This window comes from Micropterus dolomieu, linkage group LG04, assembly GCF_021292245.1.
Source record: "Micropterus dolomieu isolate WLL.071019.BEF.003 ecotype Adirondacks linkage group LG04, ASM2129224v1, whole genome shotgun sequence".
NCBI lineage: Eukaryota > Metazoa > Chordata > Actinopteri > Centrarchiformes > Centrarchidae > Micropterus > Micropterus dolomieu.
In genome coordinates, this window is record NC_060153.1 from 5,228,099 (window position 1) to 5,241,497 (window position 13,399).

General features: G+C 39.3%; 1 protein-coding gene across 11 annotated transcripts in view; it reads right to left on the minus strand.

Annotated features, from left to right (window-relative positions):
* Positions 1–1,748, minus strand: part of sorbs2a (sorbin and SH3 domain containing 2a) — an 89,451-nt gene extending 87,703 nt beyond the window's left edge. For 4 of the 11 annotated variants that reach the window (XM_046048157.1, XM_046048154.1, XM_046048152.1 and 1 more), the window contains exon 1: positions 1,186–1,748. The gene's annotated coding sequence lies outside the window, so the exon portion shown is untranslated. The remainder of the gene's footprint in view (positions 1–1,185) is intronic. The other 7 variants (XM_046048159.1, XM_046048156.1, XM_046048155.1 and 4 more) reach the window with 4 other exon arrangements.
* Positions 1,749–13,399: the final 11,651 nt, after the last annotated feature.

Here is a 13,399-nt window from a genome sequence, read left to right on the forward strand (position 1 = left end):
GGCCACAGTGGGAGAGGTATGAGGTTGATCGAGTTACACTTTATGAATCCTGGGCTCCTCCCCCACTCTCCCTGTTCATCCAGCATTCAAATGGGTCTTACAGATACCATCCATTGCTGCTGGTCTTTTATTTTCTTTCCTCATTACATCATCCCATATGCCAGATACCAGGTACTACCAAAGAAACACAAGGGCTCACTATTCCTTAGTGTTTCTGTCAGATCTAGAATATGATATCTGCAACAGATTAGCCTTAAAACATGACATAATATGCACTACTACAGTAGCACTCCAGAGCCCCTCTGGTTTTAATCCAAGCCCATATAATGAGATACTGACTGATTTAAACCTTTAGTGGCAGGTGAATGCAACAAACACTGGTAGCAGGAGTGAGGAAATACTGTACCACAATACTGACTTCACAGTGCTCATGTGAAGCAAGGGACTTCACAATACACAACTCTCAGATGTATTTTGGTGGGTTAGAGTTGGCATGTAAAATAAGAGACTGAGACTCCATATATGGAGTTTAAAACGCACAGTCCGGTTTTCTCTAGTCTTAACTGGTAAAGCATTTGGGAAGATAAACCTACACAATAGACCAAACTAAGCTTCCTGCATATATGTTTTCATGATTACACATAAATTACTGTACTGCGCTGCAGAAGTGCAAGCTAACAATAGAGATTATCCTAAGCATTTGGGATGTAGGTTAAACATGGTTATCTCAAATTCATGCTTATTCCTACCAAGCATCCTGTTTGTTATTGTACGCCTCTCATGCTGACGGTCTTTACACTCCTACAAATGTTAAGCAATTTCTTTTTCCCTCCAACTGCTTGGAAGCTTGTGGTTTGAGTATTTAACATCATCCCAGCCCTGACCGCATCTTCCTTTAATGCACTGGAAACAGCAGTCCACTGGAATGCACTTTAGTGGCGACTTCAACGCATCCCGGATGAGCTGATTCATTTGCCCTGGTCAGTCCGATTACGACTATAGGGTCATTGTTGTCTGTAAGGCACTTTAAAAAAAACCCAAACACTCAAAATAACCTGTTTACCTCCTATAACAGCTCGAAATTCAGCTCTGGGTCAAACCCGCTGCAGCTGCTAAAAGCAACGCGGAGGGAAATATATTATTAACCTCACAACAACAACACTGCTGATACAGTGTGTGACTTACCTTAAAACAACTGCCGTCTCACTCGACACACCCGCACCCTATCCTCAGGTATTGAGCTGTCTTCCACGTTAAATGACTTAAGTCATCACACGGACAAGCGCAGAAGTAGCACACAAACACAGAAACACAGCGAGCTTCCGCCGGTCGGAAGCTAGTGCGGTGTCCGTGTGATGAAACCGTACACCTGTTTTTCGACGCGCATGGATGTTGCCGGTGTCGGTCAGCTTACTGAAGGCAACTCCCTCTCTCAGGGGTCACAGGGGCTTGGATAGCAATGCGGTGAAGCTGTCCTCTCCCCTTTCCTGACGACACAAACCTCCAAGGAAGAGGCGACGCGGCGGCACATTAGTTACCGCATGCCTTCTTTTTTTTTTGACTACATGCGCCAGTCGCACCGTCTCACACCACTCTCCCCGCTCTAAAAAACACTCGTGTCTGTCCAGAAATGGACTGAACCTGCCTCCCGTTTCCGTTTTTATTATTATTGAATGATGCCGTGGCTCCGTGCGCAAAATGGCCTCTGTTATTTTCATTCAGCAACAGTCTACCGCGAGCTTCTCATTGGGTCTTTGTGTAGCCATGGTAACGACCGCGGTTCAATCAGTGCTTGCAGAGGACACAGTGGGCCTGTGTGCAGCTCACTGCTGACAGCAAAGTGCCACTTTACCTTCCTTGCTGCAGCAGAAACGCACAAACGACTGACCTCAGCTGTGATCTGCTGAAAGGTAATGGGGGTTACAGGCTATGTGTTAATGTTTAGGCCATGATACAGCCAGGCTTATAGTGAGTGATCCTCAGCCCCATGCTAGGAATAAGTTAGAGCTGTGCCAAAATGTGTGTCTCAGTGTTTCCCAGGCAGCATATCATGTTGTCATCAAACTCAAAGGGAATCTTTGAGCTATATATAAGTGACTTACTTCCTTGTAGATATAGTGGACGGTTTGAGACTGGCCTAACTTGTGTTTTGAAGATAGGTTTTCAAATTCTAGTGCATAATTTGAAAAGAGAAATCTCAAGTAAGCCAGCTTTATGGGACAAATAAATATACACACGGTTTCATTATAATCACAATACACTGTTAAAAATGCAAGCTGATAATGAATAGAGATCTGGAGCATATGTAGGATGTATAGGTTAAAAAATTAGATATATGATAAGTAGCATATACATCATTTTTTATATATATCTACAAGGAAGTATAGCAAAAACCGAGAAAGTGTCTTCAAACTAAATGTATACAATATGCTACTGTAGCTGAGAGTACAGTAGCATATTGTATACATTTAGTTTGAAGACACTTTCTCGGTTTTTGCTATACTTCCTTGTAGATTTTAAGACAAAAAAAGTGAATTATTTTTTTATTTGTTACCTGGTGTGTACATTTGTAGAGGATATGATTACAAATTCTAATAGCCAGGAGCTACAGTGCTATGTGGTGTTTTAGATAAATGAGTTTCTGTAATTAGTTACCAATCATTAATCCTTGTGGTGCATCTACACAGCAAATGTTTCTGGGTTAACACTGCAAGTGCTGATTTTTCAGTTGTCAGTTGTTGAGCTGACATGATTTTGTGGCAGCAAAGCACTGTAACGATCTGAACGTGTTTAACTATGATGTGTGCGGATTTATATCCGCACTGGCATGGTGTTTGTTTTAATACACAGCATTTTAAATTAAAACTGACATTTTTTGCTGTGAGGTCTTCTGCCTTGCTGGGTAAACATCATAAACTGAATAATGGTTTTGTGTGTTGAAGTGTTGCCCTGTAACAAAGCTGTATTTGTTGTACCTCTGTCTTCATTAAGCAAAGCCACTGAACCGTGTTTTGATTTTTGATAGCTTAACTGGAGAATTTGCCCCCTCTGTGTTTGTTGGTGTCCCTCTTTCACTCACAGACCAAGCTGTTGAATTATTTACAGACAGGAATGGTAGCGAATGCTAGGTATCCTGTGACCGTGGCAGGAAAAATGCCCTTTACACATTTATCTCATTGTTTTGCTTTTGTTTCAAAGGAAATAGCCTGAGTAGCCTGTCCTCCGTGTATATTCTGGTGTTGTGAAGAAGCTGATAAACCAACAGGTTCAGACCAAAATCTATCTATCTGTATATCCTTTGAACTATTTACAAATGTGAAGTCTCAGTTCAACATCAGAGACATATCTAAAGACACGGAGTGAGAAAGCGAAGGCAAAAGCCCTATTGCTTATGAATTCTTAAAACCTTTAGAGGGCTGTTAGAGATGCCCTAGTGACTTGATATAGAATCATCAAACACAAAGCAAAGATGTGGCTGACCTTATGAACATAACACTTAAGCAGTGCATCTATTCTTCTGAAAATGTGACAAATACAATCCTTATTTGAGCTTATGTAAATATCAACTCTGTGTTTGTAATAGTGTCAATTCTGTATTCACCTGTTTAGCTCTATAGTATCATTAATAGCTTTGTGATAATGCAAAGCTAGCTCATAACATCAACTAAACAGCAGCATAACTTGCACTGCTTAATGTAAATCCAAATAATTAACCCTTTTTTCAACAGTAAAAAATCTTCTTATGTCAATATTTTCCACACACTGCCTGACAATGTGAGCTTCCCCATCAGTTAAACCTCTTGCACATAATTAAATTGATAAATGACATTCTTTACTTAATAACATGTAAATGATGCAGTGCTTTTAATCTGTATGTTACCCAATTTTATTTATAAAATTCAAAAAGTCTTCACTCTAATTATATTTTTAATTGATTTTCCTGACAGTTGATATGGTGAATATTACTGACCATGTTTCACTGTTTAATGCTGCAAAATGAAGGGACTTAATATGGTTAATTAACATGCCATTTTAGTCATAATTAATTAAGTTACCTTTACCACAAATAACTAATCAACAGTTTTAAAGCTGCAATGTTATTTTGGTCTTGATACACATAGCAGGTCCTTTCTTCTGTCTACATTAAAGGTGTACAGATTTAGACTGTTATTGATAGCTGACCTTTCTGAAGTGTCAACAAGAACACATCTGTGAGTGTGTGTGCATGCATGTGTTTGGTCTTTTATCACCAGCTCTTATGTGTAGTATAGGCAGCCCTTACTGAATCTTAGTGTCAAGTAGGTGCCTTTTTATAGGTGGTATGTTATCCACAGACATAGTCTCAGCAATCCATTCTGACAGGGCCAGCAGGGATCATGACGATACATTATGTCTGGTATGCAGTGGTCCATTGGTGATACAGGTGTAGACATATTAAGGGTGGAGTTTAGGGCATGACAACGCAATATAGAATAGACTAACGGCGTGTCTATGCAGGAGGTGTTTCAGCCACAATTTTCTGTCGTCTGTCTCATGCACATCTGACAATAGACAGATAAGCTTTATTTCAATCAGTACAGCTGTTTACATAGGCAGCATAATATCCCACATTTCACTGGCACTATATGCATGTAACCACACCAAGCATAATCTCTACATTTAAAGTGTATTTTGTTCCCTTTTACGTGCAGTGATTGGGCTGTGTTGAAGCATACAGTCATTCTAGCGGGTTTGTGAGTCATGACAATGCTAACATGCTGATGATTAGCATACAAAATGTTTACTACCATATGTTCATTCCTGTTATCATTCTAATATTTGCTAATTATCGCTAAACACAAAGTACAGCGGAGACTGATAAGAATGTTGTTACTTTTGTAGGTATAAATTCCTTAAATAAAATATTGAATAAAATACTAAATTGATTGGATGATGGCGCTAAATGAAAAGTTAAGGAACATAAAAATTATTAGAGTTCATCTTTAAAGGGAAAATTAATGTTTGCACCAACTGGCAATCATTCCAATAGTTGTCAAGACATTTCACTAAAAAACTAAAAACAGTAATCATGGTGTTGCTAGAGTATAACTCAAGAGATAACCAAATTCAGTAGGCTTGATACTGTGGGGACAAAATTTAATGGTAAACCATCCAATACTGTAGTTTGATATTTCAGTCTGGACCAAAGTGGTGAACCAACCAACAGAACAACTGACAGATCTACATTGCTAGACAAACAAGATAGCTAAACCTCCTGGACTGTGTCCCTACATATAGTCACAGGAATCCTCACCAACCCCCTCTGAGAGCCAAGAATGGGCTTTAGGCATAGGTAGTAGAGGTGCCACTGCTGTGCACCATTAATTTATTTGAGTCTTGACGTGTGTGCAGTCCAAAAGCAGGCCTTGGATACAAGATATACGGAAGCTGACCCCGGTCAAAAGACCCCTACATCACAACCCACACGAAGTATCTGGATCTCTGCCAGACCTTCATCCAAATGCAAATGTGTAATAATGCTTCCCGTAATAGTATTTCTCTTTTAGGATGGCAACATGAACCTTATCTTAGAGGGCATGACATCATTAACCGCATGTCATGCTTTCATGGCCACAGCTACCTATCCTCATCCACAGCATGTCTGCAATTATCTAATGCCCAAGCCCCAACACATACTACCAGCACACCCTCATGGCCTCTCTTAGAATAGCCCACAATAAAGGAGAGCAGGCTGGCACACGGATCTTATGTGAAAATAACTCTTTTATCTGAGCAGTGGCACTGTCTCACATCTTTCCACTGTTGCTTTCCAAAGAGACCCACATTTGGAACTGCTGATACTGAGGTTCACTCGTCTGGCCAATGTTAAAGTAGCACAGTGGTGCTGAATGAGTGAATGGCATATGAGTGCATGAGGACATTGTCTGGCAATGACATCATGCCACTTCCACTTATGTTCCAGACTTGCTTTGATGTCTAAGAGCTGACCAGGTGAAATGCCCAAGCAAATCTGTGAGAGAACAGGGCTGCTGATGTAGAGTCCTGCATCATCTCTCTGTTTAGCACGGTCAGAAAGTGCAAGTCGAGCCTTTACCCTCTCTTAATTGTTGTGGGCTTGTATTTTCATGTTAACAATGTTGTTACATTTTCTTATTATACTCGTTTTCACTTAATTACTTGCAGTTAGTCAGACATCTACCATAATTACACATCATTGGCGGCTGCAGTTTTAACATAGTCAATCCCGAACACAACTAAATGACAAGTATAGAGAGATGAAATGCTGGGGATGAATCCAACTTGCGTGCTTATTTCCATATACTATTTTTTATTACTTGAATTAACTGAAATGTAAAATCTTAAAGTCTGGTAAGTATCGTAATGACTTACTCAATTACTGATAATACAGTAGTGCTAAGGATGTTTGACAATGGAGACTGTCGGCAGAGCAAAGTGAGACAGGAACAAATGAGTCTTCTGTAAAATTTGTCATACACATACTTGCAATAGTTGGTTTAAAATATACAAAGTGGGTGTTAATGTTCATTTAAAGCTCTACAAATCAATATGGTCTATAATAATCACAATGCATCAGATGACTGTGTAATATAAGGGTTGCTCATAGTGACAAAGTCACAGAGAATTATAACCAAACTCTGCAGCACTACAGTGCTTTTTAGCCTCTTTTAGATTATTGTTTTGGTTGTAATACTTGTAAATTCCATTCTCATAAACTCCTGTTTCCAGTCACAACAGGCAGCAGTCCTTTTGGAGTCCTTTTCAGGTTGACAAGCTGACAATGTCAGTTATAATTAGTGACAATATTTTATGTTCAGCACATCTGCGTGACGCAATAAAGGCAGGCCTTGCTGTTTTCCTACCGCCCGATGAGGAGTCAGCAGCTGTCAAACATTCAGAGGCAGCACACACCAACAGAGGCTGTAGTTGTATAATGTACAGAGGCAAACACGAGGATGCTTTTAGCCTACGAGAGTGGTAATTCATCTGCCTGTCTCACAATTTCCTTATGTGTGAAGCTACTAGCTAATAGCTAATATTTCATTTCTAAAACACAATTGTGTTTAGACCTGAGGGCTCTTGTGTGCCAATAAAATTCCCATTTAAAATGGAATCTGTGTTGCAATAACAATAAGTAAAAATAATTGTAACCAAACATTTTACTGTCAGCCAGATATAATCTTTAACAGCATTCCGCACAGACCTGCATTAGTGGTCTGCATTAGCGAGACACACCACCAAGTTTCCCCACAATAAAGTGACACAAAGGTTTTGTGGTAAATGTCTTAACAATTATTGAATGGGTTGCCATGACATTTGGTTGAGACATTCATGTTCCCCTCGGCATGAATGAACTGTAATAACTAACAATCATCTTGGCCAAACTTTCAATTTGTGCAGTCCTTTAGTTTATAACCAAATACTTTCAAAACTAATGACATTCCCATCATCCACAACTCTACTTTGTGTTTAGTGCTAATTAGCAAATATTACCATGCTAACACACAAAAAACTAAAATGGTGACCAAAGTACCTGCTCAACATTGTGCACGTTAGCATATTGACATTAGCATTTCTCTTATAGCACCTCTGGCAGACTCATGAGCTGCTAGCATGGCTGTAGACTATTTGTCTTATTTTTATACTTCAGTCATATGCATTTCTAATCTCTTTAATCATTTAAGTTCTGGGATCATTGGGATACCTCTACATACGGTATGATCCGTTACCCCATCCTGATTTTGAAACATCTCATCTGACTCTTGGAGCTCACACCCTCCTACACCTCTCTGCTTTTCCTTATCAGGGCATGGAGCAAATGCCGAGTAGCTTACTCTGGTTATGCAACATACCTCTTCATGTTTCCCACGTGTGTCTTCCAAACACAATTACTGATAGACTGTCTCTCTGGAACACATTTCTAATATTACTCTGCACGTTATCTACCTCAGTACCCTTCACTGATGTTGGTAAGCCAGGTCTCCTGTGTGACTGCTAAGTGAATTGATAAGTGGTGTTGTGGCTGATGAAATGTTGCATAGCTGGATGCTGATGCGGTGTCTGCCAGAATGCTCACTAGCAGTGAGGGAAGATGAGACATGCCAACCAACACAGAAAAGACAAAATCAACATAAAAGATGAGGAGTAAGAGCTGGTGAGAGACGATACTTTCACAAAAGAAACAATGTACTACAAGGAAGTGAAATGAGAGTTTGTACAGAGGCAAACAGTATGCAGGGAACAATGAAAAGTGGCATGACTGAGATTGTAAGAGCATCTCCAAGAGAATGTGATGCCAGTTAACTAGTGGATATGCCTGCTGGCTCAGACTGTGTATCCACGTAGTCTTTGAACCTTTCAGGTTCACAATATCAGATGTTTTATAAGGACATGCGCACATTCTCAGCTCAGGAGAGAAGTCTTGACAGTGCTATCACATTGTCTTATTATAACTATCATTCTTTGTTGCTTTGTCATTTATTTATTTCTCTTTAAAACTACCACATAGCTTCCTTTTTTCAGAGAAAAGCAAAGAGTGTTTAACTTATGTGATTGCATACCAAGACAAGTAAATATGTGCACTTCAAGAGCAACACATCTACCATATAAAGCAACCAACTACAGTACAACAATACTAATAGTATGAGCCTCATGTATAACTTTTTACAGATAACTTTTTGAAATAATTCTGACTTTTTCCTTATGTAAAATTCATGCAAAACGCCTATTCAAGGCATATTCAAAGTAAATTGAATGTAGTTCTTGAACCATTTGGAGTATATGCCTGGTTTCGGGCTTTCTACTTAAAGCTGGATATCATTATTTTCAGAATATTATTGGCTACACGAAGTGCCAGTCATCGGCACAATTGCTTGCAATTGGCTCGGCCTACCCACGAAATAATAGGAGCTGGCCCTTCCTTACGGCGCGGGCTCTCATTGGCTATTGTAGGCTGTGAAAGAGACATGTGAGCTCTTATTGGGTTGGATTTGGTGTCACTCTAAAGGTTAGAGTTCAGCGGCTAATTTGAATACAAGCTATAGTAGTTGTTTACATTCAAATCGGCGTTATTACGGTTACAATTACAAACAAGCCACGTCTGTCAGCAAATATGAAACAATGTGGCAGCAGTCCCTGGGAATAATGTGTTTTCGACTAAATGTTTTTACTTGATTGGATCGTTTGGAACCTTGACAACGTAACAAGACCATTTTTGTTATATATATATATATATATATATATATCGATCGGTGGATTACTATGAGGCTTCATAGATGAGTCGCGTCAATTTTGCTTATACAGGTTGGTCTGACAGAAGCGTCCAGCATCCATACACCACCAAGCAAACCAAAACACAAGCGAACATGCAAGAATAACATTGTGATCATTGTATTCTGGTGGATAACATGCTTGTTTATCATGGCGCTACCACAGAGAATACAGAGAATCAGGACAGTTTTAGATGGGTTGTGATGCAAGCCAAAGTGGTCATAAACACCTGGTCGGGTGTTAGATTTCACATAGACACATCAAAAGCATGTGATTTGACATCAAACTGTACATTTCTGACGTGCGCTTTGGATTTGTATAACAAAAACATGCTTTCGAAAATGTGCGTTTTGAGTCAGACAAAACACACATTATGAATGTGTAACCAAACAAGCAATGCAAGCGTGTGTTTGAAGTGTCTAAACAGGCAAAAAGAATGTGCTCTTCTTTCCTGTTAGCCTTCTTGCACGTTTTCAACGTGTGCTTAGGATTCGCGAAACATGCCTTATTTTATGAATCCAAAGTGCACATCGAAAATGTACATTTTGCTGTCACGCATTTTTGACGTGTCAGTGTGCAATCAGAAGCCCGACCGGGCATTTATGACCACTTTGGCTTGCCAAAGGGTTGTGTGCTTAAGGTTACACTTGAAATGTTCAGGTGGTAGCACTCCCTGCTGTTATAGCTGCATGTGTCCATTCTCCATTGCCTTCTTTTGAAACATATTCCATCCTTACAGTAGATGGAGTTTCAAGATATTCTGTAGCCAGCCAATAGAGGGTATCATAGGGACCATCTCAAATAAACTATCCATCAATTTCTTACACTTTTCATATTGTATTACGACTCATATCCCGAGACACCCAGGACATGTCGATATTAAATTACAGCAGGACAGTTACACTAAAAGCCAAAGCATTCTTTGACCCTAGGTTTATATCTTAAAGGTACTCACCTGTATATTTATTTATACCATATATGCCTATTTGTGGGTGTGCTGCAGTCTTATCAGTGATTTACACACACACAATCACACACACACATATATGAAATTTACACTACTGTGCATAAAAATAACTAATCATTTTATATTAATTTAGTTAACAAAAGGTTTGTAATTCACAATAGCACATATGTGATGTATTTTTGCCTGTCTCTGCACCTTCCCATGTTCACATACTAACACTGAGTAATTATTGTGATGTGCCATATCTGCAGTAGAGAAACCAGCTGGGGTTGCTTATACAGAGCTGGTGGAATCTTTCACATTACCAGCTCTTTCCATCGTCTACTTACTAATGAGCCTGTTTGTGGAAAGTATTTATGAAAAAAAGATCTGCTTCAGAATTCTGTCCTTGATTTATTGTTAAAGCTGTAAATCCTCTTCAGCTTCTTCTCAGGCTTGTAATTAAGTAATGGCTCAATTAATCCTATCAAACCTGCATTGCCAAAGGGGAGAGAAGGGACATTAATTAGGAGCCAACTGGAGGAGATTAATAAAGACCAAACATACACTAGTGGTACACAATTGTGCAAATAATGGCACCAGTTTAGAAATTAAATAAATTTTCAAGCGGCCTGTTCAACTCTCTGAGTCTCTATAAGGGGATCTGTGGGCTTCAGTAAAAGAATAACACTGTACTGTTTACCTTTTTCTTCCTCTTTAATGTATGAGCATCAGAGAAAATTGGCTGCTAATACATTTTGGCAATCACTGTCACAAATCTCACACAGTCTCACTGTCCATTCTTCAGTTCTTGCACAGCTAGTACATTTTTAGCATATAAATGTTTAACAGGAAATGGGAATAATGATTATGTACAGTAGCAAATTGTTCTGCTGTCTTTGGGGCAAAACAATCTGTCCAGGCAGAGAGTTTTTAGGATGAGGAATGTGACCCCTAAATCTCCCTCTTCCTTCTTTGGTAAGAGTGCTGCTTCGCTACATCAAAAGAGGCCTAAATCGCTAAATCAGTTTTGACCACATGACCCAGAGAAATATTTGTGTATTTAGCCAAAGGGGGATGAACTTGAACTTGAACTTGAAGTGAACGAAAAGAAAATGTCATGAGTGTTTATTTTTTTGTTTATCAGCTGTAACCTACTTATAATCTACTAAATCCTATCACAATGGTAGATCTCATTGCTTTATTTGCTTTGGTCTTTTAGTCTTTTTGGTTTCTCTTTGACCGAAGATAATGTCCTCCGGTGGACACTTGAACAGATATTCTATCACCACATACAATGTGAGAAAATGGTAAAAGTCTGTTGCCAGTTGCAATTAAAGTAATATATATATATATATACCTGAGCTGTCTGCAACATCAAGACACTCCTGAATTAGGGTGATGAAAGACAGCTAATGTACCATAGTTGACTTTGAAAAGATTCTCCTGGTAGATGAAATTCTTCTAATTGTGATATCCTATTTGTATGTTGGAAGGGACTATTATACATCAAACCATATGGCTTTTTAAATCAAGAAGGCATTAAGTCCCATCTGCTAACTATCACTGACAGGCTAGGTTGTTTGCACTGCCAGACTGTTGTAGCCAAAGCTTAAGGTGCTGGCACAAAGCTCTGCCTGCCTTCCATGCACTCAGTCTGGTGTTAGAAAGGTGTAATCTCCCTCTGAAAAGGACACTTGTGTCACAGCTTTTAGCACATGGTCAAAGCCTCGCAGTGTCAACTCTTCACACAAAACATTCTTGCTTAACCGGGGGACAAAGCTATAGGCTCTGTCTGTAAACTGCAGGCACAAATTTCATCATACAGCCATTTGATTGGGATGTGAGAAGCTAAAATGTAGTTAAAATGATAATGAAAATCTGCAGGTTATTCATGATTTAGACTGAAACCAATATAAATACAAAGACCAAAGTAACTTTTATATTTATTAGCACGATGTAAGCAAATAAGCATTACAGCCATGCTTGAATAATCTCTAAAAGCAGCTCTAATCAATATTTTTATATTATCGATGAGGTATGTGAAATGTGAAATGTGTTAACTTGCTGTGATGAACCCACAAAGAATTATAACCTACTTTTGAAATCTATTGCTGGACAGAGAAGGGAATTTGAAGGCTTCTCTTTGGGCTACATGGATGTCTTCAATTGATTAAGTGCAATTGTATTCAGTAAGTTGTAGCCCTAACAAGGTTTTCATTGTATCTGCCACATTTCCAGCCATGCTCTCTACACACTGAAATGTCTCGTTTTACTGAGCTGCACTGCAGAGAGTTAACAGCACAGTAGTAGATCCATGCTGCTGATTCCAGTTCAGTATTGATGTCCTGTCACCCCTGGGGACCACTTTTAGTGAGAAGAAACCTGAGTCAGCACTTACTGAGCACTAGCCAGTGATGAGAAACACATACCATCAGCTAATGCTCAGATAAAAAAATAAAATTCAATGAATATGTCGATAATAATAATAACAGTTGCAGCTGACATTGTATCTATTCATTGATGACAAGCAAAGAAATTCTGTAATTTTCAGTAACATAGCAAGTCTGTTTTGTCTGTCATATGGGTTTCATTAATCACAGTAAGGAATATAGGCTTCCACAATCCAGTAGGATGCTACATCTGTCCACAGCAGAGTGACATTGACTGCTTATTCTCCCGTGTCTTACACAACTGTCATATTCACATTAGTGGCGTCATCCACGTAAATGTGTGTGTACATGTCCTTAAGAAAATCTGATAAGGAACACTCAGCTTATATATCCATGTTCTGCTTCGTTCTGTATTCTCTCCAGCATGTAATTGAAATCAAAATGCACATACATTACTAACCATTTGCCCCCTTCCTCTAAGGTGTAATAACCACCATGTTCTTGAACAAGGTGTGTCAGTGGCTGACACCAGTAGCAGAGCTGGGCGTCTGACCTACAAACATCATTGGTCAGCAAACTGGGGAGGGGGAGATATACTGCAGTGTCTTTTTTTTCTGCAGAGGGCAGGGAGAACATGCTACAACATTGCTGCTACAGCCTGCACCACTCCTTGAATGAACATTTACTCTCACCCACATATCTCACATCTAAAAATCTCTTCATCTCAAAGTCAAGCAAACAAAGACTTCAATTGGCACAGCTTCTCTGCTGT